This window comes from Zea mays, chromosome 4 (genome assembly GCF_902167145.1).
Source record: "Zea mays cultivar B73 chromosome 4, Zm-B73-REFERENCE-NAM-5.0, whole genome shotgun sequence".
NCBI classification, from domain to species: Eukaryota; Viridiplantae; Streptophyta; class Magnoliopsida; order Poales; family Poaceae; genus Zea; species Zea mays.
The window spans coordinates 150,359,779-150,384,576 of NC_050099.1; the positions used below are offsets into that span (position 1 = coordinate 150,359,779).

Sequence of the window (24,798 nt, forward strand, 5' to 3'; positions counted from 1 at the left end):
CAGAAGAGTTTTCTAGTAGTGCTCCCACATTCCAAATTGTGTGGACCCTTCTCCATAGTATCCTCCCATTTTCGTTGTCTGCTGTGGGAGCGGTGGAGACGTCGGAGGACCAACATTCTTTTTGTGACAAGGGCAGCAACAATATGGATCTAGGCATACTTGCTCCTGTGAAACACCACCATTGTTGTTGTCTCTTTCATCCTCGTCATTTCTGTTGCTTACTTCCCTCTCTAGATCAAATATCCTATTCTGTAGGTAGGATATGTATTCCGCATGAGGAAAAATCGGACGAGGATCTACCCAACGAGTGAACCCACAATTCTCCTTGACCAATGAATGCTGCATAAATGTTTATAGTTAGTTTCACTAGAGAGGGAAGTAAGCATTCAACCAGTTAGACGTACCTTTGTTTAGCAGATTTACCTTTGTTTAGCAGATTTACCACGCCTAGACTCACAAAATAAGAGGCGGATCCAAAACTTACCTTTGTATAGTAGATTTACCACGCCTAGACATCCTATAAATTAGGCTGATATCTCTAGTTTCGAGCACACCAACCAGTTAGACGTAGGGTCCTATTTATAGGCACCTACCTCGGCGCCATAGATCTTGGCGCCGAGGTAGCCGGCGTTGACCGGGCGCCTACCTCGGCGCCAAGATCTATGGCGCCGAGGTAGGTGACACGTAGAATCCAACTCATACCTGCATCTGACGTATGCACGCCAAAACTGTTGGCGCCAGCACACCCTAGCTAGGCGCCAATGATGATGGCGCCGAGCATAGGGTCCATTTTTTGAAATGAAACTGCCAGGGGCATAATTGTGCAAAAAAACACGAAAAGGGCCAATTTGCAAAAAAGTTGGACCTACGGGCAAAGACATACCACTAGCCTATGCTCCAGTTGCCTTCATATTGAGAACACGATGTTATCCGACCTAAATCTTCAGTTTGAGTTTCAGCAAAAACAGAAAGCTCCCAACGCCCATACAGATAGCAGTACAGGTTCAGTTTCAGGCTTTCAGCACCCATACAGGTTCATTTTCAGCACCATACAGGTTCACAAGATTATTTGACCAAGACCTTCAGTTTGAGTTTTGGCAAAACAGAAAGCTCCCAACGCCCATACAGATAGCAATAGAGGTTCATTTTCAGCAAACTTCAGTATTCATTACATCAGTTGAATATTTCATTTTATAGCACCATTACAGCAGCAAGATACAACCCATGTTCCTGCAGCAGCACAACACATGGCTACATAAGAAGTTGTTTCATGCACAACTGATCAATTTAACTTTTCTCTAGGGCCCGTTTATTTTGTTGGAATTGAATTTGATTCTAATAATCATAATTTAGACACAAACTAATTAAGTTAATATATTTGTATATACAAATTTTTTATATTATCCTAAATTATACGAGAGAGATAGTTATACACTACACTTATGCTATAGATGAGCAAGTAGAAGAGTACGTTATAAGTTGTACACTAGAAAAGTTGCATGTAAATCTATAAAATCAATTTCCATCTCTCACTCCATAAATTTGAGATAGACTTATATATAAACTTTAGAAAGTTGTGGAATGACACATTCTAAAAAAATAGTCTAATCCATTAGTTAGATTCCAAATTCCTTAAAATGAAGGGAAAACAAACAGACCCTAGTAGTAATGGATGAGTCAGTTTTCATTTACTCATTCTTGTTATCTCCTCAATAAGGCGTGCAACAACGTTCGGTTTAAAGAGTGAATTTTATTTATTTGATCGGATTTAGAGCCAACACATAACTCATCTATCTCTCTTACGACTAGACCCTCTACGCTCATCATTAATCCTCTCTCTGACCAAGTTCTTTTAGAGAAGCTCAAAAAAGCAATCATGATCTCTGTAAAATATAAATTTTTAAGGTCATCCGATAAGTTAAGCTAGATGACTATCTTATCGGTAGCGCAATAGCCTCGATGCCCATCATCAAGGGCAAAGAAGACAATGGCAAGGAGACGAACATTCCTAATCTAGTCTTCTAGGTGTGGTCAACAATAGATCAATAGGTTGTAGCTCTTACTTTCATCTATGACCAAAGATGATCTCTCTTAGGTCATGATATGTCGAACTACTGCTAAACATGTAAGGTTGTAGAAGGAAACTACACAACATCAATAAGGGCACACTCCATCAATTCAAGGATTGCACTTTTTATTACCAAAAAGGAGACATCTCCATCACTCAATACATTAGCAAGATGTAATCCTTGTGTGACGAGCTAGCATCCACCAGCAAGCTAATCGACGATGACGAATTGATCTCCAACATCCCCATCGACCTCGACTACAAGTGCAACCTAGTCGTCACCATACTTGCAAAGGATCATCTCACCATCAACGAGGTGTATTCACAACTAGTCAGCTTTGAGAAATGCATGGAACCCCCACATCAACTACCACACAAAAACTAATGCAGCTAGTCATGCGTGAGGATGCACACACGCAATAGAGGAAACACTCGAGAAGGTGATCGCGGTCCAAGAGTTCACAAGCAAAATGTTGGGTGTGTCCCAGAAGCGACAAACAATAGGAGAACAACCTTTATGCCAATTGAAAGTCGCCTAGAGGGGGTGAATAAGCAAATCTGAAATTTATAAACTTAAGCACACACTACAAGCCGGGGTTAGCGTTAGAGTTAAAATCGAGTCCGAAAGAGAGGGTGAAAACAAATCACAAGCAAATGAAGACTGAGACACGGTGATTTGTTTTACCGAGGTTCGGTTCTTGCAAACCTACTCCCCGTTGAGGTGGTCACAAAGACCGAGTCTCTTTCAACCCTTTCCCTCTCTCAAACGGTCACCTAGACCGAGTGAGCTTCTCTTCTCAATCAATCGGGACACCAAGTCCCCACAAGGACCACCACACAATTGGTGTCTCTTGCCTTGATTACAATTGAGTTGGAAACAAGAAAGAAGGAATAAGAAAAGCAATCCAAGCGCAAGAGCTCAAATGAACACAAGTATCTCTCTCACTAGTCACAATTTGATTGGAATGACCTATGGACTTGGGAGAGGATTTGATCTCTTTGTATGTGTCTTGAATGAAGTCTATAGCTCTTGTATGAGGTGTGAAGGCTGAAAACTTGGATGCAATTAATGGTGGGTGGTTGGAGGTATTTATAGCCCCAACCACCAAAGGAGCCGTTGGTGGAGGCTGTTGTCGCATGGCGCACTGGACAGTCCGGTGCGCCAGCCACGTCACCCCGCCGTTGGGTTCTGACCGTTGGAGCTTCTGACAGCTGGGCCACCGGACAGTCCGGTGGTGCACCGGACAGTCACTGTTCACTGTCAGGTGCGCCTTCTGGCTCTGCTCTGACTTCTGCGCGCACTGTAGCGCATTAACTGCTCGTTGCAGACGACCGTTGGCGCTGTGTAGCCGCTACTCTGCTGGCGCACCGGACAGTCTGGTGCTACACCGGACAGTCCGGTGAATTATAGCGGAGCGGCTCCCAGAATTCCCGAAGGTGGCGAGTTTGGAGTTGGGTTCCCTGGTGCACCGGACAGTCTGGTGCGCCAGACCAGGGCACACTTCGGTTGTCATTTACTCTTTTTATTTGAACCTTTTCTTAGTCTTTTTATTGGTTTGTTGTGAACCTTTGGCACCTGTAGAACTCATAATCTAGAGCAAACTAGTTAGTCCAATTAATTTATGTTGGGCAATTCAACCACCAAAATTCATATAGGAAAAGGTGTAAGCCTATTTCCCTTTCAATCTCCCCCTTTTTGGTGATTGATGCCAACACAAACCAAAGCAAATATAAAAGTGCAGAATTGAACTAGTTTGCATAAGGTATGTGCAAAGGTTGCTTGGAATGAAACCAATAATTATTTCTACTAGATATGCATGGATGGCTTTCTTCTAATTTAAAATTTTGGACCACGCTTGCACCACTTGTTTTGTTTTGCAATGTTTTGGAAATTCTTTTGCAAAAATATTTTGCAAATAGTCAAAGGTATATGAATAAGATTTTGAGAAGCATTTTCAAGATTTGAAATTTTCTCTCCCTGTTTCAAATGCTTTTTCCTTTGACTAAACAAAACTCCCCCTTAATGAAATCCTCCTCTTAGTGTTCAAGAGGGTTTTAGATATTAATTTTGAAGAGGGTATACCAATTTGAAATTATATCAACAATAAGATACCAATTGAAAAATCTTTTCTTAACTCAAATTTGAAAGACTACATTTTTTGAAATTGGTGGTGGTGCGGTCCTTTTGCTTTGGGCTAATACTTTCTCCCCCTTTGGCATGAATCACCAAAAACGGATACTTGTGAGTGAAATATAAGCCCTTACTCAAACTTTCTCCCCTTTGGTACATAATATATTAGTGAAGATTATACCAATTTGGAGAGTGTTGCGGAGTGACGGCGAAGGATGAATAGATCAATGGAGTGGAGTGGAAGCCTTTGTCTTCGTCGAAGACTCCATTTCCCCTTTCAATCTATGACTTAGCATAATATTCACTTGAAAACACATTAGTCATAGCACATGAAAGAGATACGATCAAAGGTATATAAATGAGCTATGTGTGCAAAATATCAATCAAAATTTCTAGAATCAAGAATATTTAGCTCATGCCTAAGTTTGGTAAATGTTTTCTCATCTAGTGGCTTGGTAAAGATATCGGCTAATTGATCTTTGGTATTAATATATGCAATCTCGATATCCCCCCCTTTGTTGGTGATCCCTCAAAAAGTGATACCGAATGGCTATGTGTTTAGTGCGGCTATGCTCAACGGGATTATCCGCCATGCGGATTGCACTCTCATTATCACATAAGAGAGGAACTTTGGTTAATTTGTAACCATAGTCCCTAAGGGTTTGCCTCATCCAAAGCAATTGCGCGCAACAATGGCCTGCGGCAATATACTCGGCTTCGGCGGTAGAAAGAGCGATAGAATTTTGCTTCTTTGAAGCCCAAGACACCAGAGATATTCCCAAGAACTGGCAAGTCCCTGATGTGCTCTTTCTATCAATCTTACACCCTGCCCAATCAGCATCGGAATAACCAATTAAATCAAAAGTGGATCCCCTGGGTACCAAAGGCCAAACTTAGGAGTATAAACTAAATATCTCAAGATTCGTTTTACGGCCCTAAGGTGAACTTCTTTAGGATCGGCTTGGAATCTTGCACACATGAATACGGAAAGCATAATATCCGGTCGAGATGCACATAAGTAGAGTAAAGAACCTATCATCGACCGGTATACCTTTTGATCTACGGATTTACCTCCCGTGTCGAGGTCGAGATGCCCATTTGTTCCCATGGGTGTCTTGATGGGCTTGGCATCTTTCATCCCAAACTTGGTGAGTATGTCTTGAATGTACTTCGTTTGGCTAATGAAGGTGCCCTCTTGGAGTTGCTTTACTTGAAATCCTAAGAAATACTTCAACTCCGCCATCATAGACATCTCGAATTTTTAAATCATGATCCTACTAAATTCTTCACAAGTAGATTTGTTAGTAGACCCAAAAATGATATCATCAACATAAATTTGGCATACAAACAAATTATTTGCAATAGTTTTAGTGAATAGAGTAGGATCGGCTTTTCCGACTTTGAAGCCATTAGCGATAAGAAAATCTCTTAGGCATTCATACCATGCTCTTGGGGCTTGCTTGAGCCCATAAAGCGCCTTAGAGAGTTTATAGACATGGTTAGGGTACTCACTATCTTCAAAGCCGGGAGGTTGCTCAACATAGACCTCCTCCTTGATTGGTCCATTGAGGAAGGCACTTTTCACGTCCATTTGGTAAAGCTTAAATCCATGGTAAGTAGCATAGGCGAGTAAAATGCGAATTGACTCAAGCCTAGCTATGGGTGCATAGGTTTCACCAAAATCCAAACCTTCGACTTGTGAATATCCCTTGGCCACAAGTCGGGCTTTGTTCCTTGTCACCACACCATGCTCATCTTGCTTGTTGCGGAAGACCCACTTGGTTCCTACAACATTTTGGTTAGGACGTGGAACTAAATGCCATACCTCATTCCTCGTGAAGTTGTTGAGTTCCTCTTGCATCGCCAACACCCAATCCGAATCCCTTAATGCATCTTCTACCTTTTATGGCTCAATAGAAGACACAAAAGAGTAATGTTCACAAAAATGAGCAACACGAGATCGAGTGGTTACCCCCTTATGAATGTCGCCGAAGATGGTGTTCACGGGGTGATCTCGTTGGATTGCTTGATGGACTCTTGGGTGTGGTGGTCTTGGACCCTCATCATCTTCCTTGTCTTGATTATTAGCATCTCCCCCTTGATCATTGTCCTCCTCTTAAGGTGGCTCCTCTTGATCTTCATCATCATCATCTTGAGCTTGATCCTCATCTTGAGTTGGTGGAGATGATTGCATTGAGGAAGATGGTTGATCTTGTGCATGTGGAGGCTCTTCGGATTCCTTAGGACACACATCCCCAATGGACATGTCCCTTAACGCGACGCATGGAGCCTCTTCATCATCTAGCTCATCAAGATCAACTTGCTCTACTTGAGAGCCGTTAGTCTCATCAAACACAATGTCACAAGAAACTTCAACTAGTCCTGTGGACTTGTTAAAGACTCTATATGCCCTTGTGTTTGAATCATATCCTAGTAAAAAGCCTTCTACAGCTTTAGGAGCAAATTTAGATTTTCTACCTCTTTTAACAAGAATAAAGCATTTGCTTCCAAAGACTCTAAAATATGAAACATTGGGCTTTTTACTGGTTAGGAGTTCATAAGATGTCTTCTTGAGGATTCGGTGAAGATATAACCGGTTGATGGCGTAGCAAGCGGTGTTGACCGCCTCGGCCCAAAACCGATCCGAAGTCTTGTATTCGTCAAGCATGGTCCTTGCCATGTCCAATAGAGTTCTATTCTTCCTCTCCACTACACCATTTTGTTGTGGCGTGTAGGGAGAAGAGAACTCATGCTCGATGCCCTCCTCCTCAAGAAAGCCTTCTATTTGTGAGTTCTTGAACTCCATCCTGTTATCGCTTCTAATCTTCTTGATCCTTATGCCGAACTCATTTTGAGCCCGTCTCAAGAATCCCTTTAAGGTCTCTTGGGTTTGAGATTTTTCCTGCAAAAAGAACACCCAAGTGAAGCGAGAATAATCATCCACAATTACAAGACAATACTTACTCCCGCCGATGCTTATGTAAGCGATCGGGCCGAATAGGTCCATGTGGAGTAGTTCAAGCGGCCTGTCGGTCGTCATGATGTTCTTGTGTGGATGATGAACACCAACTTGCTTCCCTGCTTGACATGCGCTACAAACCCTATCTTTCTCAAAATGAACATTTGTTAGTCCCAAAATGTGCTCTCCCTTTAGAAGCTTATGAAGATTCTTCATTTTAACGTGGGCTAGTCGGCGATGCCAGAGCCAACCCATGTTAGTCTTAGCAATTAAGCAAGTGTCGAGTTCAGCTCTATTGAAATCAACTAAGTATAGCTGACCCTCTAACACTCCCTTAAATGCTACTGAATCATCACTTCTTCTAAAGACAGTGACACCTATATCCGTAAAAAGACAGTTGTAGCCCATTTTACATAATTGAGAAACGGAAAGCAAATTGTAATCTAAAGAGTCTACAAGAAAAACATTGGAAATAGAATGGTCAGGTGATATAGCAATTTTACCCAATCCTTTGACCAAACCTTGATTTCCATCCCCGAATGTGATAGCTCGTTGGGGATCTTAGTTTTTCTCATAGGAGGAGAACATCTTTTTCTCCCCGGTCATGTGGTTTGTGCATCCGCTATCGATGATCCAACTTGAGCCCCCGAATGCATAAACCTACAAAAAAATTAGGTCTTGTTCTTAGGTACCCAAACGGTCTTGGGTCCTTTCACATTAGGAACAAGTACCTTGGGTACCCAAACACAAGTCTTTGACCCCTTGTGTTTGCCCCCAACATATTTCGCAACTACTTTGCCTGATTTGTTAGTTAGCACATATGATGCATCAAAGGTCTTAAATGAAATGTTATGATCATTTGATGCAATAGGAGTTTTCTTCCTAGGCAATTTAGCATGGGTTGATTGCCTAGAACTAGATGCCTCACTCTTATACATAAAAGCATGATGGGATCCTGAGTGAGACTTCCTAGAGTGAATTCTCCTAATTTTGTGCTCAGGATAACCAGCAGGGTATAAAATGTAACCCTCGTTATCCTGAGGCATGGGAGCCTTGCCCTTAACAAAGTTAGATAATATTTTAGGAGGGGCATTAAGCTTGACATTGTCTCCCTGTTGGAAGCCAATGCCATACTTAATGTCAGGGCATCTCCCATTATAGAGCATGCTTCTAGCAAATTTAAAATTTTCATTTTCTAAGTCATGCTCATTAATTTTGGCACTAAGTTGAGCTATGTGATCATTTTGTTTCTTAATTAAAGCTAGGTGATCATGAATAGCATCAACATTTATGTCTCTACATCTAGTGCAAATAGTGACATGCTCAACGGTAGATGTAGAGGGTTTGCAATTATTTAATTCAACAATCTTAGCATGTAAAATAGCATTCTCATCTCTAAGATTGGAAATAGAAGCATTGCAAATATCTAAGTTTTTAGCCTTGGCAATTAATTTTTCATTCTCATTTCTAAGGCCAGCAAGGGAGGCATTCAATTTTTCAATCTTAGCAATTGAACTAGCATTATCGTTTCTAAGATTAACAATTGAATCATCACAAACATCTAACTTCTCAACCTTAGCAATTAATTTGGCATTTTCATTTCTAAGGTTGGAAATAACATCATGGCATGTGCTTAGCCCACTAGACAATTTTTCACATTTTTCTATCTCTAGAGCATAAGCATTTTTAATTTTAACATGCTTTTTGTTTTCTTTAAGTAGAAAGTCCTCTTGGCTATCCAAGAGTTCATCCTTTTCATGAATAGCACTTATCAATTCATTTAATTTTTCTTTTTGTTGCATGTTTAAGTTGGCAAAAAGGGTGAGCAAATCATCCTCATCATCACTAGAGCTAGCCTCATCACTAGAAGTTCCATATTTAGTGGAAGCTCTAGATTTTACCTTCTTGTTTTTTCCGTCCTTTGCCATGAGGCACTTGTGGCTGACGTTGGGGAAGAGAAGTCCCTTGTTGACGGCGATGTTGGTGGAGCTCTCGTCGGAGTCTCACTCCCGGCAAACATGGGCATCGCCGCCCTTCTTCTTGTAATATCTCTTCTTCTCCTTTCTTCTCCCCTTCTTGTCGTCGCCCCTGTCACTATCACTTGATAATGGACATTTAGCAATGAAATGACCGGGCTTACCACACTTGTAGCAAACCTTCTTGGAGCGGGGTTTGTAATCCTTCCCCCTCCTTTGCTTGAGGATTTGGCGAAAACTCTTGATGATGAGCGTCATTTCCTCATTGTCGAGCTTGGAGGCGTCGATGGGAATCCTACTTGGTGTAGAATCCTTCTTTTCTTCTTCCACCGCCTTGAATGCGACGGGTTGCACCTCGGGTGTTGAGGTGGCGCCTTGCTTGATGATTTTCTTGGAGCCTTTGATCATCAATTCAAAGCTCACAAATTTTCCTATCACTTCCTCGGGAGACATTAGTTTATATCTTGGATCACCATGAATTAATTGAACTTGAGTAGGGTTAAGAAATACGAGCGATCTAAGAATAACCTTGACCATTTCATGGTCATCCCATTTGGTGCTCCCGAGGTTGCGCACTTGGTTCACCAATGTCTTGAGCCAGTTGTACATTGCTTGTGGCTCCTCCCCTTGGTGAAGCATAAAGCGACCGAGCTCCCCCTCGATCGTTTCCCTCTTGGTAATCTTGGTCACCTCGTCTCCTTCGTGCGCGGTTTTGAGCACATCCCAAATCTCCTTGGCACTCTTCATCCCTTGCACCTTGTTATACTCCTCTCGACTTAGAGAGGCGAGGAGTATAGTGGTGGCTTGGGAGTTGAAGTGCCGGATTTGGGCAACTTCGTCCGAGTCATAGTCTTCATTCCCCGGTGATGGTACATGTACTCCAATCTCAACAACATCCCAAATACTAGTGTGGAGTGAGGTTAGATGGTGCCTCATTTTGTCACTCCACATATTATAATCTTCACCATCAAACATGGGTGGTTTGCCTAATGGGACGGAAAGTAAAGGAGTATGTTTGGAAATGCGAGGGTAGCGTAGGGGAATTTTACTAAACTTCTTGCGCTCATGGCGCTTAGAAGTGACGGACGGCGTGTCGGAGCCGGAGGTGGATGGCGATGAAGAGTCGGTCTCATAGTAGACCACTTTCTTCATCTTCTTTTTCTTCTCGCCGCTCTGACGCGACTTGTCGTGTAAAAGGGATCCCTTCACCTTGTTGCCGGACTCCCCGGATGGAGCCTTCCCATGGCTTGTGGCGGGCTTCTCGCCGGTCACCATCTCCTTCTTGGCGTGATCTCCCGACATCACTTCGAGCGGTTAGGCTCTAATGAAGTATCGGGCTCTGATACCAATTGAAAGTCGCCTAGAGGGGGGTGAATAGGAAAATCTGACATTTATAAACTTAAGCACACACTACAAGCCGGGGTTAGCGTTAGAGTTATAATCGAGTCCGAAAGAGAGGGTGAAAACAAATCACAAGCAAATGAAGAGTGAGACACGGTGATTTATTTTACCGAGGTTCGGTTCTTGCAAACCTACTCCCCGTTGAGGTGGTCACAAAGGCCGGGTCTCTTTCAACCCTTTCCCTCTCTCAAACGGTCACCTAGACCGAGTGAGCTTCTCTTCTCAATCAATCGGGACACCAAGTCCCCACAAGGACCACCACACAATTGGTGTCTCTTGCCTTGATTACAATTGAGTTAGAAACAAGAAAGAAGGAAGAAGAAAAGCAATCCAAGCGCAAGAGCTCAAATGAACACAAGTATCTCTCTCTCACTAGTCACTATTTGATTGGAATGACCTTTGGACTTGGGAGAGGATTTGATCTCTTTGTATGTGTCTTGAATGAAGTTTATAGCTCTTGTATGAGGTGTGAAGGCTGAAAACTTGGATGCAATAAATGGTGGGTGGTTGGGGGTATTTATAGCCCCAACCACCAAAGGAGCCATTGGTGGAGGCTGCTGTCGCATGGCGCACCGGACAGTCCGGTGCGCCACCGGACACTGTCCGGTGCGCCAGCCACGTCACCCGGCCGTTGGGTTCTGACCGTTGGAGCTTCTGACAGCTGGGCTACCGGACAGTCCGGTGGTGCACCGGACAGTCACCGTTCACTGTCCGGTGTGCCTTCTGGCTCTGCTCGAACTTCTGCGTGCACTGTAGTGCATTAACTGCTCGTTGCAGACGACCGTTGGCGTTGTGTAGCCGTTACTCCGCTGGCGCACCGGACAGTCCGGTGAATTATAGCGGAGCGGCTCCCAGAATTCCCGAAGGTGGCGAGTTTGGAGTTGGGTTCCCTGGTGTACCGGACACTGTCCGGTGGCACACCGGACAGTCCGGTGCGCCAGACCAGGGCACACTTCGGTTGTCATTTGCTCTTTTTATTTGAACCTTTTCTTAGTCTTTTTATTAGTTTGTTGTGAACCTTTGGCACCTGTAGAACTCATAATCTAGAGCAAACTAGTTAGTCCAATTAATTTGTGTTGGGCAATTCAACCACCAAAATTCATAAAGGAAAAGGTGTAAGCCTATTTCCCTTTCACCAATTTTATGGAAAAAAGGATCATACTGCAATAGAATGTTGGTGTTGTTTTGATAAAAAAATATATTCTAGATGATAGATATGTATGGGTGGCTGCCACATCATATAGCATAGACTCTAATTGGTACACATATGCCATGGTTATGGATTACATCACAACCGAACTTGATAAACTAAGCGTGTGAGACAGGTATAAGGGCATGATCAAATCCATAATGCCATGGAGCAAGTATGAACATTAGTCACAATGATCATTCGGTTGTTAGTTGTAGTGTCAAGCTAAACATCATTTTTTATGTTTCTAAAGCAACACAAAATCTTATATCTATTCATAAATTAGATTCTGATAGCTCAAGTTTCTTTGACTATATTATTATCAAGGATCGGGTCTGATTAGAGGAAGTGATTCAGTGGTATGCATCTTCTGCCCTTGAATTCGCTCAAGCAGGTCTTTGCAGTCACTAAGCCATCCACAGCACGATGGCACAATCATCTTGGTCACCCATTAATTCCTATAGAGGAAAAAGTTATCCATACCCTCAATTTACTGTGCTCTAGAGAGTGCAATAATCATCGATACCTTCAATTTACCTTGCTCTAGTGATGCTTGTCAAAAAGGCAAAAATCATCAATTGCCTTTTTCCAACTCCAATAGTGTTTCAAGTCATCCTCTAGAACTTATGTATTCTCATGTTTGGGGGAATGCTCCCAAATCTGTATGAGGTAAGTAATATTATGTGAGCTTCAATGATGATTACAGTAAATTCTCATGGATTTATCCATTGGAGTTCAAATTTGAAGTTTTTCATAAATTTGTCATAGTCCACACAGACTCAAGAGACGAATCTCAAAAGCTTCATAGTTTTATTTCAGAAATTGGTATCATCCATCATGTTTCATGTCCATACGCTGCACCAATAAAATAGGTTAGCTTAAAGAAAGCATCACCATATAGATGAGGTTAGTCTTTCCCTCCTTGCACAAACCTCTATGCCTTTAAATTTTGGGATGGTGCTTCTCTTGTTGTTGTTTACTTGACCAATGATATGCCAAGAAAATTCGTCAATTATGAAAAATGTTGAAACACTTGTTTAATCAAACATCTAATTATGAGTCTTTATGTGTCTTTGGGTGCGATTGTTGGCCTAACCTTCGCCTATTCAATACTGAAACTCTAGTTTTGGTCCGCATATTGTGTATTCTTGGGATTCAATACTTTCCATAAAGGCTTCAAGTGCCTTGATCCTAGTTCTGAATTCTAGATGAGTCTATCTCACGAGACGTTACCTTCCAGAAGTTTGTTTTTCGTTTTGCTAAACTTCATCCCACGACCGGGTGGCGCCTCCAACAAAAAAGCTGCCTTCTTCCACCTCACCTAGTAAATCCTAGAGTTTACATGATCATATGACTAATTGTTCAACTAATCCTGTTGATAATTTTGGTGCGAGTATTGATAGTTTTCAGGAAGAAACAACAACGAAAAATGATAGAGATTTTGCAGCGCTCAATCATTTGCAATTGCAAGATGGTGCAGCGCCCTCCTTAGGGTCGATGTCAGCAACATCTTCGTAGCAAAATTCTGAATAAATCCATCGAGAACATAGTGCAAGACTATATGCAGTAGCATGTACACATGCACATGTACATGTCCATGAATGAACAGTCTAGATTAAGCATTGGCGAGGAGGATTACGCTACAAGATCTTCAAATGGGAAGAACAAACGTGTCCTTCCACACAATTTTAGTATAACATCTGTAAGCTATAATTCTACACAGATATATGTTTTACTTATTTAAATATACCATGCTTGCTTGCATCTCGTTATGGTGTCATCCAATAAATAAAACTGGCTTCATTGTTGTGTTTGATTGCTATATCTACAAGTCTGTTTCTACCATTTTCCAACAATTTGGATTATATATCACTATCGGAATCCGGCTCTTTGCCGAGTGCTCGATGCTTTGTCGAGTGCTTTCTATCGAGCACTCGGTAAAGTTCCACTCTCGGTAACGACTGCGTTTACCGAGAGCAGGACTCTTGGCACAGGAAGACACTCGGCAAAGACATCTTTGCTGAGTGCCAAACACTCGGTGAAAATCGATGCTCACACTACCGAATTCGAAGGCTTTGCCGAGTGCTTTAGGCACTCGGCAAAGCCTGAAAAACACATGACAAATACTTTGTCGAGTACTTTTTATCGGGCACTCGGCAAATAAAAGTGACCGTCACGACGCCTGGTGATGGAGACGACGCCTTTGCCGAGTGTTCTATCAGCCTGCACTCGACAAAGGGTCTGCTAGTGGGGCCCTTTATCATCTTCTTTGCTGAGTGCTCTAGGAGGAACTTGGCAAAGCATGCTTCTTTGCCGAGTGTCAGGGCCACATCACTCGGCAAAGAAGCTTTACCGGTGCCCAGGCGTTGCTTCTCTACCGAGTGCTATGGCCCTGACACTCGGCAAAGAGGTGCTTTGCCGAGTGTAACACTTGACAAAGTGACCAATATACACCTTTTTATTTGTTTTTTCTATTCCATCCAAACAAACAAAAGATATCACATATACATCACAGATATCACATAATCATCACAGATATCACATATACATCACATATCTCACAAAGACCATAAATCAAACAAGTTCTCATAGCATTACCAACATGTTCGGACACAAACATAAGTATCCAACACTCAAGAACATAAGTCTCAAGTATCTAACAAAGAATTACCAACATTAAGAACATAAGTATGAAGTCTCAAGTATCTCATAAGTCTCAACACTAAGAACATAAGTCTCATCGAGGTGGGTGGCTGGACTAGTGCGGCGATGGGCTGGGCGATCCATGAGGGTTGTTGGATGCTACCCCAGATTGTCCCTGCACAGAGAAGAGATTGCATGTGTTATACCAGATGCATTACCAACATCTAACTACAATTTTGATACTCACAGGAGTATGGAACTGAGCAGGGTCAACTGTAGGGAACAATGGAGGTGGTGGAGCGAAACCCTGTGTGGCGCTAAGGCTCTGCATGTACTGGAACATCTCTGCCATCGTCTACTGATCTTCCAGAGGGCCTCCCGCTTCGCCATCATCCTCGCCTCCATCTCCTGACGTTCCCTCCTCTCCATTTCTAGCTGGGTCTGTAATATTCCAATCCAATGACGAGTTACAAAAACACTAACCTCGAGTTGTTGTATGTGATGCTGTGACTTGTCCTGCCGAGGTCGTATGGCTCGACTCGAGCCTATGCTCCTTGCTCGCACCTGAGACAGAGTGGGAGTGGACGACGAGTCGATTGCCCCGTCGGCAATCCAGTACCGCCCATGTCTCTTGCCTCATCCGACCCTCATGAGGACATCAGGGTCGATCTGCTCGGTCCTCGGATCGTATTCTGGGCCATGGACCTCATGTGCCATGGCGATGTAGTCATGAAGGCGGTTGTAGACAACGGGGTTGTTATATGCCTCGGGCCTATCATCCGGGTTGTAGGTGACGTCGGACGTCGCCTTGCCCTTATGGGCCATAGCATAGGCCGAGAAGATGGAGCAAGGCTGGCCACCATGTGACGCCGACTGCAAAAAAACCAATGAGATAGTTAGAAATAATATCTAATTCAGTGTTATATACCTAAATAAAAAAGAGGGCGTACTCATGCTTCTGCATATTGGCCTAGGTTGCGACTGCCTTGGTGGTGGGAGGGACCTTGCATCATCAGACGCCGTTCCCGGCAAGCGTTTTGCGCCTCGTCCCACTCAAGCGAGCACCACTTATCCACCATCTGCTCCCAGCACAGAAGATGTGCGGCGCACCATTATGGAATCATCTACGAAGTAAACACGTACATTTCACATCAGAATATAAAATTAAGGAAAAATTAAAGTGTTGTATATTAAAGTGTTGTATCAACCATTTCATAGTCAACACCATCTGAAAGTGCAAGTTCGTCATTAGTGTCATTGCCTTCAAGGATTACTAAGTCATTCTCATTTTGCACCTCATCCTCCTCCTCATCAACAACCATTTAAATATCTATTTCCATTCCGATAGCTTCAGTTAAGTCTATCTCAAATCGCCCTTCTAGCCCATCTTCTTGGAAGAACTCTCCATCATATCTAAGTTATAATCTTCATCGTTAGGAACAGGTAATCTATCGTGCGGCGATACCTTATACACAACATCCCAACCCTTAAGATGTTCTTTTGTTTGGCACGCATATGGAAGATAATACACTTGTGTGGCCTGTTGGGCCATGATATAGACATCGTCTCCTGGTAAGGTGGAATCTTGTCGAATTTCGACTATCCCAAGATTAGAATGTGTCCGTCTCGTCACTTGAGGGTCAAACCATTGACATTTGAATATCACTGGAGTAAGAGGTTTGGAACCATGAAAATTGAGTTCATATATTTCTTCGATTCGTCCAAAATAATCGACATCGTCAAGGCCGGGCGTAAAGACTCTAGAACACGTTGTTTTTCGATTGGGCCGACTTTGGTTGTAGTTTGTTGTGCGAAAATGGTATCCATTGACGTCATACCCAGAATATTTCTTGACCTTATAAGCAAAGTCGTTGGCTACTTGTCTCAACTCGGCACTCATAGACGGATCTCTTTGGCATTGCAAGTATTCGCAAGTTAAAAGACGCTAAATTGAGTTCATAGACGGATCTCTTTGACAAACTAAGCACGTACCTTACGTTTGAACCAGGAAATGAAATCGGGCAATCCATTTCTCGCACCCTTTCTGAGAAGAGTAACATATTCCTGTGGAGTTGGGTCCCTTGATCGACGCTAGAATTCATGAAGAAATTGTTCCATGTATGGCGTCACCTCTTCAAGGTTGGTCAATACATATAGCATGATATGACGCCACTCTTCATGTTGTGTGGAAGGAGCAGGTCGTCATAATAGGGGAGCCGAGTCAAGCCCGACTTATGTGTCCACATATGTTGCTCACCATAAGTTATCGTAGTATAGTGATATTATATATCCCCGTTGCAACGCATGGACACTCAGCTAGTATATATATATACATATATTAAAGCACCAGTTTCAACTGTCGTTCCTTGAAATCTATTTAAAAATAACTCCTCACATCGTTTTCAAATTAATCCACTGCACGCCCGTCCCCTTCGCACAACCAACCTCCATGTCCCAAACCATGACGGCCCGACACGAGCCCGCTAGGCCCGACGCCCATGGGCTTTGCAACGCACGGACACTCAGCTAGTATGTGTGTGTGTATGTATTTATATTAAAGCACCAGTTTCAATTGTCGTTCTTTGTTATATTTTTACAAATAACTCCTCACATCTATTTCAAATTAATCCACTGCACGTCCGTCCCCTCCGCACAACCAACCTCCATGTACCAAACCACGACGGCACGACACGAGCCCGCTAAGCCCGATGCCCACAGGCCGCAGCTCCAGCCTAGGCACGCTGGCCTGTTGACCGTGTCAGGCTATTTGGTTAAATCAACAAAAAATGTTTAAAAGGGGTGTGCATGAGGTGGGGTTTGAACCCTCGCCCTGATGGAAGAAGAGCGGAAAAAACTAGTGAAGCCGTCTAACCAGTAGAGCATCATGCTTAGGTATTTTTAATATTGAATATAAACTGTACATATGTATATATGATTGTTTTGTAAAATAAAAAATATATATAATCGTGTTGGACTGGGCCAGCACTACGGGCCGAGGCTACGGCCCAAGCACGACACGACGCTCATGCCTGGCTGGCCTAGGCACTATTAAATTGGTCATGCCTCAGGCCGGCCCGCCAAACACGGTCAATTTGGCCATGTATACCTTCGCACGATAATGATGGTGCTCGCCTCAGTTGCCGCCACCTCGTTCGCCATCCTGCTTCTTTTCTCTCTCCCCTCATGCCTCTGTCTCCTCGCCACCCCATTCTCGGCAGAGGGCGTGGGAGCAGGTGCTTCCTCTCCGTATTCGTCTGATACCAGCCCCGACACCAACCCACGCATTGGATATGGGTCCACGATGACGTTTCACAGCATGCGCACACCATCGTTTTCGCCGTCGTCAGATGTCCCGTTCGTCTTCCCGGCCTTTGCTCTATTCTTCCTCCCCAACCTAGTGCCCCCGCCCATGGTCGCAGCCTCGAGCCGACCAACGCTCATCGAGTGGGTACGGGGTGAGTCGGTCTTGCTCCTTGCCTTTCTCCGTGCATACCGCCGAGGAGGACACGGTGGCGCATGCCATGCTTAGGTTATCTTGGCGATGAGGAGTCCAGGTCTGAGATATTGGACAACCAAGGCCTATAGTGCGGCAGCAGTCGGCATAATCTACAGAGTTGGTGGTGGTGTTGTGTCGCCTCGACGGGTCCAGGGCTGCGAAGGCACTCGCATTCTCTCGCCCTTCTTAGACTGACTTCTTCTGCGGGTGCCTCTTGGTTTGGAGCTGCTCCAGCTGAGCTTCTTTCTCCACTTGTGTGTTCTCTCCCTATATGTATCTAGCGGTATACTACCCATGCGAAAGGGAAATAGGGTCAAACCTTTTCCTAAATGATTTTGGTGGTTGAAATGCCCAACACAAATAATTGGGCTAACTAGTTTGCTCTAGATTATACATTCTACAGGTGCCAAAGGTTCAACACAAACCAATAAAAAGATCAAAGTTAGGGTTCAAATCAAAGGAGCAAAAGAAACCGAAGAGAACCCTGGTCTAGCGCATCGGACTGTCCGGTGTGCCACCGGACAGTGTCCGGTGCACCAGGGACCGTACAGGATGAACTCTTCACCTTCAGGTTTCTGGAGAGCCGCTCCGCTATAATTCACTGGACTATCCGGTGTGACGCCGGACTGTCCGGTGTGCCAGCGGAGCAACGGCTCTAGCGCAACGGTCCACTCCAACGGACACCTGCAAAAGCGCTACAGTGCGCAGATAGTTTGCGTAGAGTCAGAGCAGCGCCAGAAGGCGCACCAGACAGTGAACAGTGATTGTCTGGTGCCCCAAGTTGTCAGAGCTCGAACGGTCGAAACCATTAGAACCCTAACGGTTGGGTGACGTGGCTGGCACACCGAACAGTGTCCGGTGGCGCACCGGACTGTCCGGTGCGCCCATCGACATCAGCCCTCCCCAACGGCTGTTTTGGTGGTTGGGGCTATAAATACCCCCAACCACTAGTATTCAAGACATCCAAGTTTCCAGCATATTGCATTCAATACAAGAACTCTAGACTACAGTCCAAGGCACAAACAAGAGATCAAATCCTCTCCAAAGTCCAAAACCACTCCGAACACTTAGTGACTTGTGAGAGAGAGAGATTTTCGTGTTCATTTGAGTTATTGTCGCTTGGATCGCTTTTCTTCTTCCCCATTCTTGTTCTCAAGACACTTGTAATAAAAGCAAGAGACACCGAGTTGTGGTGGTCCTTGTAGGGGTCTAAGTGACCCGGTTTGATTAAGGAGAAAAGCTCACTCGGTCTAGGTGACCGTTTGAGAGAGGGAAAGGGTTGAAAGAGACTCGGTCTTTGTGACCACCTCAACGGGGATTAGGTTTGCAAGAACCGAACCTCGGTAAATCAAATCATCGTGTCACTCTCTTCGTTTGCTTGTGATTTGTTTTCACCCTCTCTTTCGGACTCGAATTTATTTCTAACGCTAACCCCGGCTTGTAGTTGTGCTTAAAGTTTGTAAATTTTAGTTTCCACCTATTCACCCCCCATCTAGGCGACTTTCAATTGGTATCAGAGCCCGGTACTTCATTAAGAGTCTAACCACTCGAAGTGATGTCGGGAGGATCCGCCAAGAGGGAGATGGAAACGGCCACAAGCCACGAGAAGGCTCCATCAAGGGAGTCCGACTCTAAAGGAAGGGAGGAATCACCTCCCCACGTCAAGTCGCACTGGAGTGGCGATAAGAAGAAGAAGATGAAGAAAGTGGTCTACTACGAGACCGACTCTTTGTCGCTCTCCACCTCCGGCTCCGACGCTCCATCCGTCACTTTTAAGCGCCATGAGCGCAAGTAGTTTAGTAAGATCCCCCTACGCAATCCCCATATTTCTAAACACACTCCTTTACTTTCCGTCCCATTAGGCAAACCACCAATTTTTTACGGTGAAGATTATTGTATGTGGAGTGATAAAATGAGGTATCACCTAACCTCACTCCACGCAAGCATATGGGATATTGTTGAGTTTGGAGCGCAGGTACCATCCGTGGGGGATGAAGGCTACGACTCGGACGAGGTTGCCCAAATCCGGCACTTCAACTCCCAAGCCACCACTATACTCCCCGCCTCTCTATGTCGAGAGGAGTATAATAAGGTGCAAGGGTTGAAGAGTGCCGAGATTTGGGACGTGCTAAAGACCACGCACAAAGGGGATGAGGTGACCAAGATCACCAAGCGGGAGACGATCGAGGGGGAGCTCGGTCGATTCGTCCTCAACCAAGGAGAGGAGCCACAAGCAATGTACAACCGGCTCAAGACCTTGGTCACCCAAGTGCGCAACCTTGGGAGCACAAAATGGGATGACCATGAAATGGTCAAGGTTATTCTTAGACCACTCGTATTTCATAATCCTACACAAGTTCAATTAATATGTGGTGATCCTAGATATAAGCTAATGTCTCTCGAGGAAGTGATAGAAAAGTTTGTGAGCTTTGAGTTGATGATCAAAAGCTCCAAACAAATCGTCGAGCAAGGCGCCACCTCCACAACCGAGGTGCAACCCGTCGCATTCAAATCAACAGAAGAGAAGAAAGAAGAGTCTACATCAAGTAGGCTCCCCATCGACGCCTCCAAGCTCGACAACGAGGAAATGGCGCTCATCATCAAGAGCTTTCGCCAAATCCTCAAGCAAAGGAAGGGGAGAGACTACAAATCCCGTTCCAAGAAGGTGTGCTACAAGTGTGGTAAGCCCGATCACTTCATAGCAAAATGTCCTATTTCTAGTGACAGTGACAAAGGCGATGACAAAAGAGGGAAGAAGAAGGAAAAGAAGAAGTACTACAAGAAGAAGGGCAGCGATGCCCACGTGTGTCGGGAATGGGACTCCGGTGAGAGCACCACCGACTCCTCCTCCGACGAGGATGCCGCAAACATCGCCGTCAACAAGGGCCTCCTCTTCCCCAACGTCGGCCATAAGTGCCTCATGGCAAAGGACGGCAAGAAAAAGAAGGTACAAGCTAGAACCACCCCCAAGTATACTACATCTAGTGATGAGGGTAGTTCTAGTGATGATGAAGATGACTTGCTTAGTCTTTTTGCCAATCTTAACATGCAACAAAAAGAAAAATTAAATGAATTGATAGGTGACATTCATGAGAAGGATGATCTCTTGGACAGCCAAGAGGAATTCCTTATTAAGGAAAACAAAAGCATGTTAAGGTAAAAAAATGCTTACGCTAAGGAAGTAGAAAAAATGAAAATTTGACTAAAGAGCTTAGCACTTGCCATGACACCATTTCCAACCTCAGAAATGAGAACGGTAATTTACTTGCTAAGGTTGAAAAATCAAATGTTTATCGTCATGATTCAATTGTCAATCTTAAGAATGATAATGCTAGTTTAATTACTAAGATTGATAAATTGAATGAATCAATTTCTAGCCTGAAAATTGAAAATGCTAGTTTAATTTCAAAGGCTAAAGATTTGAATGTTTGCAATATTTCTATTTCCTGTCTTAGAGATGAAAATGTCATGCTAAAATCTAAGATAGATGAATTAAAATCTTGCAAACCATCTACATCCACTGTTAATCATGTTTCTATTTGCATGAGATGTAGAGATATTAATGTTGATGATATTCATGATCACATAGCTTTAATTAAACGACAAAATGATCACATAGCTCAACTAACTGCTAAAATAAATGAGCATGAGATAGAGAATGAAAAGTTTAAATTTGCTAGAAGCATGCTTTATAATGGGAGACGCCCTGGCATTAAGGATGGCATTGGGTTCCAACAGGGAGACAATGTCAAGCTTAATGCCCCTAAGAAATTGTCTAATTTTGTTAAGGATAAGGCTCCCATGGCTCAGGATAACGAGGGTTGTTGGTTATCCTAAGCACAAGATTAGGAGAATTCATGCTAAGAAGACTCATTATGTTTCCCATCATGCTTTTTTGTATAAGAATGAGGCATCTAGCTCTAGGCATTCTACCCATTTTAAAATGCCTAAAAAGAAAACTCCTACTGCATCAAATGATCATAATGTTTCATTTAAGACTTTTGATGTTTCTTATGTGCTTACTAACAAATCAGGCAAAGTTGTTACCAAATATGTTGGGGGCAAACACAAGGGCTCCAAGACTTGTGTTTGGGTACCCAAGGTGCTTGTTTCTAATGTGAAAGGACCCAAGACCGTTTGGGTACCTAAGAACAAGGCCTAAATTTATTTTGTAGGTTTATGCATCCGAGGGCTCAAGTTGGATAATTGACAGCGGGTGCACAAACCACATGACAAGGGAGAAAAGAATGTTCTCCTCCTATGAGAAAAACGAAGATCCCCAAAGAGCTATCACATTCGGGGATAGAAATCAAGGTTTGGTCAAAGGACTTGGTAAAATTGCTATATCACCTGACCATTCCATTTCCAATGTTTTTCTTGTAGATTCTTTAGATTATAACTTGCTTTCAGTTTCTCAATTATGCAAAATGGGCTACAATTGTCTTTTTACGGATATAGGTGTTACTGTCTTTAGAAGAAGTGATGATTCAGTAGCATTTAAAGGAGTATTAGAGGGTCAGCTATACTTAGTTGATTTTAATAGAGCTGAACTCGATACTTGCTTAATTGCTAAGACTAATATGGGTTGGCTCTGGCATCACCGACTAGCCCATGTTGGGATGAAGAATCTTCACAAGCTTCTAAAGGGAGAACACATTTTGGGACTAACAAATGTTCATTTTGAGAAAGATAGGGTTTGTAGCGCATGTCAAGCAGGAAAGCAAGTTGGTGCTCATCATCCACAAAAGAACATTATGACGACTAACAGGCCTGTAAGGAAAATGGTCCCCGGGCCATTTGGCTAATTGAGTTTTGGTGTTTGATGATCAACACAATCCGTGAACTAATGAGTTTTCTAGTGTTTGTGTTTGTAGTTCACAGGATGCAAGATTAACTTGGACTAAGGAATTGAGGAAAGCAACACCTCAAAAGAAGACATTAAAAAGATCCAAGAAAAGTCCAAGTGTGCTGCCTGCGGACTGTTTGTGCGTGGAGCACCGGACTGTCCAGTGCACCAGGGAACCACAGCCCAACGGCTAGTTCCAGGTGGCACCCGGAGAAAAGACCACCGGACTGTCCGGTGTGGAAAGCCTGCGGCGCCAACGGTCACCTGCTCTGACAGGGCAACGACTAGGCGCACCGGACAGGCTACAGTGCGCTGTCCGGTGCACCACCGGACTGTCCGGTGTGCCGCAGAAAAGCAACAACTTTTCTCCAATGGCTCTATTTGTGTTGGGGGCTATAAATACACCCGCAACCGGCCATTTCCAAGTGTGGGAGCCCAAGATACATACCAAGGCATATAGTAGACATTCCCAAGTGCTCTTACACCCAAGTGCTTAATAGAATCACTCGGTGATTAGCGTAGGTGCTTTGCGAAGTGCTTAGGTTAGTTAGATCGCTTTAGCGCTTGCTCTAGGTGAACCCTAGATTGTTGAGTGAGTTTAGATAAACCTCAGAACCCCTCGGCTCTTGCGTGAGCCGTTGTAATTGTACCAAGTGGGGCGAGTGTCTTGCGAGACCGTGACAACCGCGTTTGTGTCACGGCCACCACCGTGTACCAGAGGGAACGAGGCCCGCGACGTTTCGGCCGGAAGCTCGATAGTGGAGACGGCGGGGAGCATCCGAGAGGAGCCGGAAGCGGAGCACCACTTGCACATGGAGAAGGCCCGCAGCTCTCTACGAAGTTACTCGACCGAGGTGCTTGGCCCTCGTGTGGGCTTCCCTTTGCGTAGGGGCACCAACGAGGATTAGTCGGGACCTTGCGCGGTTCCAGATACCTCGGTAAAAATACCAGCGTCATCCACGAGAGTTTGCTTATCTACTTTGCTCTTTAAGTTTCCGCATTTATATTAAGCATTTAAGTTTCAATCTTGTAGTCATACTTATTTAGTGTAGATTGAAACTTAGCCATTGCGATATAGATAGCAACACTTAGACAAAACCTAGTTTGCACATTCTAGTTTGACTATTTGCATAGGTTTTGCTCTAGGGATTTATTTGTGGCCTAGATTAGCGAAAGTTTTAGAAGTCCTAATTCACCCCCCCCCCTCTTAGGCGTCACCCGTTTCCTACAAGGCCGCTTGAGCTACTCCACATGGACCTATTCGGCCCGATAGCTTACATAAGCATCGACGGGAGTAAGTACTGTCTAGTTATTGTGGATGATTATTCTCGCTTCACTTGGGTGTTCTTTTTGCACGAAAAATCACAAACCCAAGAGACCTTAAAAGGATTCTTGAGACGGGCTCAAAATGAGTTCGGATTAAGGATCAAGAAAATAAGAAGCGACAACAGGATGGAGTTCAAGAACTCTCAAATTGAAGGCTTTCTTGAGAAGGAGGGCATCAAGCATGAGTTCTCTTCTCCCTACTCACCTCAACAAAATGGTGTAGTGGAGAGGAAGAATAGAACTCTATTGGACATGGTGAGGACTATGCTTGATGAGTACAAGACTCCGGATCGGTTTTGGGCTGAGGTGATTAACACCGCCTGCTACTCCATCAACCGACTCTACCTTCACCGAATCCTCAAGAAAACATCTTATGAACTCCTCACCGGTAAAAAGCCCAATGTTTCATATTTTAGAGTCTTTGGTAGCAAATGCTTTATTCTTGTTAAAAGAGGTAGAAAATCTAAATTTACTCCTAAGGCTGTAGAAGGCTTTTTACTTGGTTATGACTCAAACACAAGGGCATATAGAGTCTTCAACAAATCCACTGGATTAGTTAAGGTTTCTTGTGACATTGTGTTTGATGAGACTAATGGCTCCCAAGTGGAGCAAGTTGATCTTGATGAGCTAGATGATGAAGAAGCTCCATGCGTCACACTAAGGAACATGTCCATTGGGGATGTGTGTCCTAAGGAATCCAAAGAGATCACTAATGCACAAGATCAACCGTCATCTTCCATGCAAGCATCTCCACCAACCCAAG

General features: G+C 43.9%; 1 non-coding gene across 1 annotated transcript; it reads left to right on the top strand.

The window, feature by feature from the left end:
• The first annotated feature begins 2,279 nt into the window (after positions 1 to 2,279).
• Positions 2,280 to 2,412, top strand: LOC111591422 (small nucleolar RNA Z247). The gene has a single exon (XR_004858056.1). It is a non-coding gene; the product is annotated as a small nucleolar RNA Z247 (small nucleolar RNA).
• Positions 2,413 to 24,798: the final 22,386 nt, after the last annotated feature.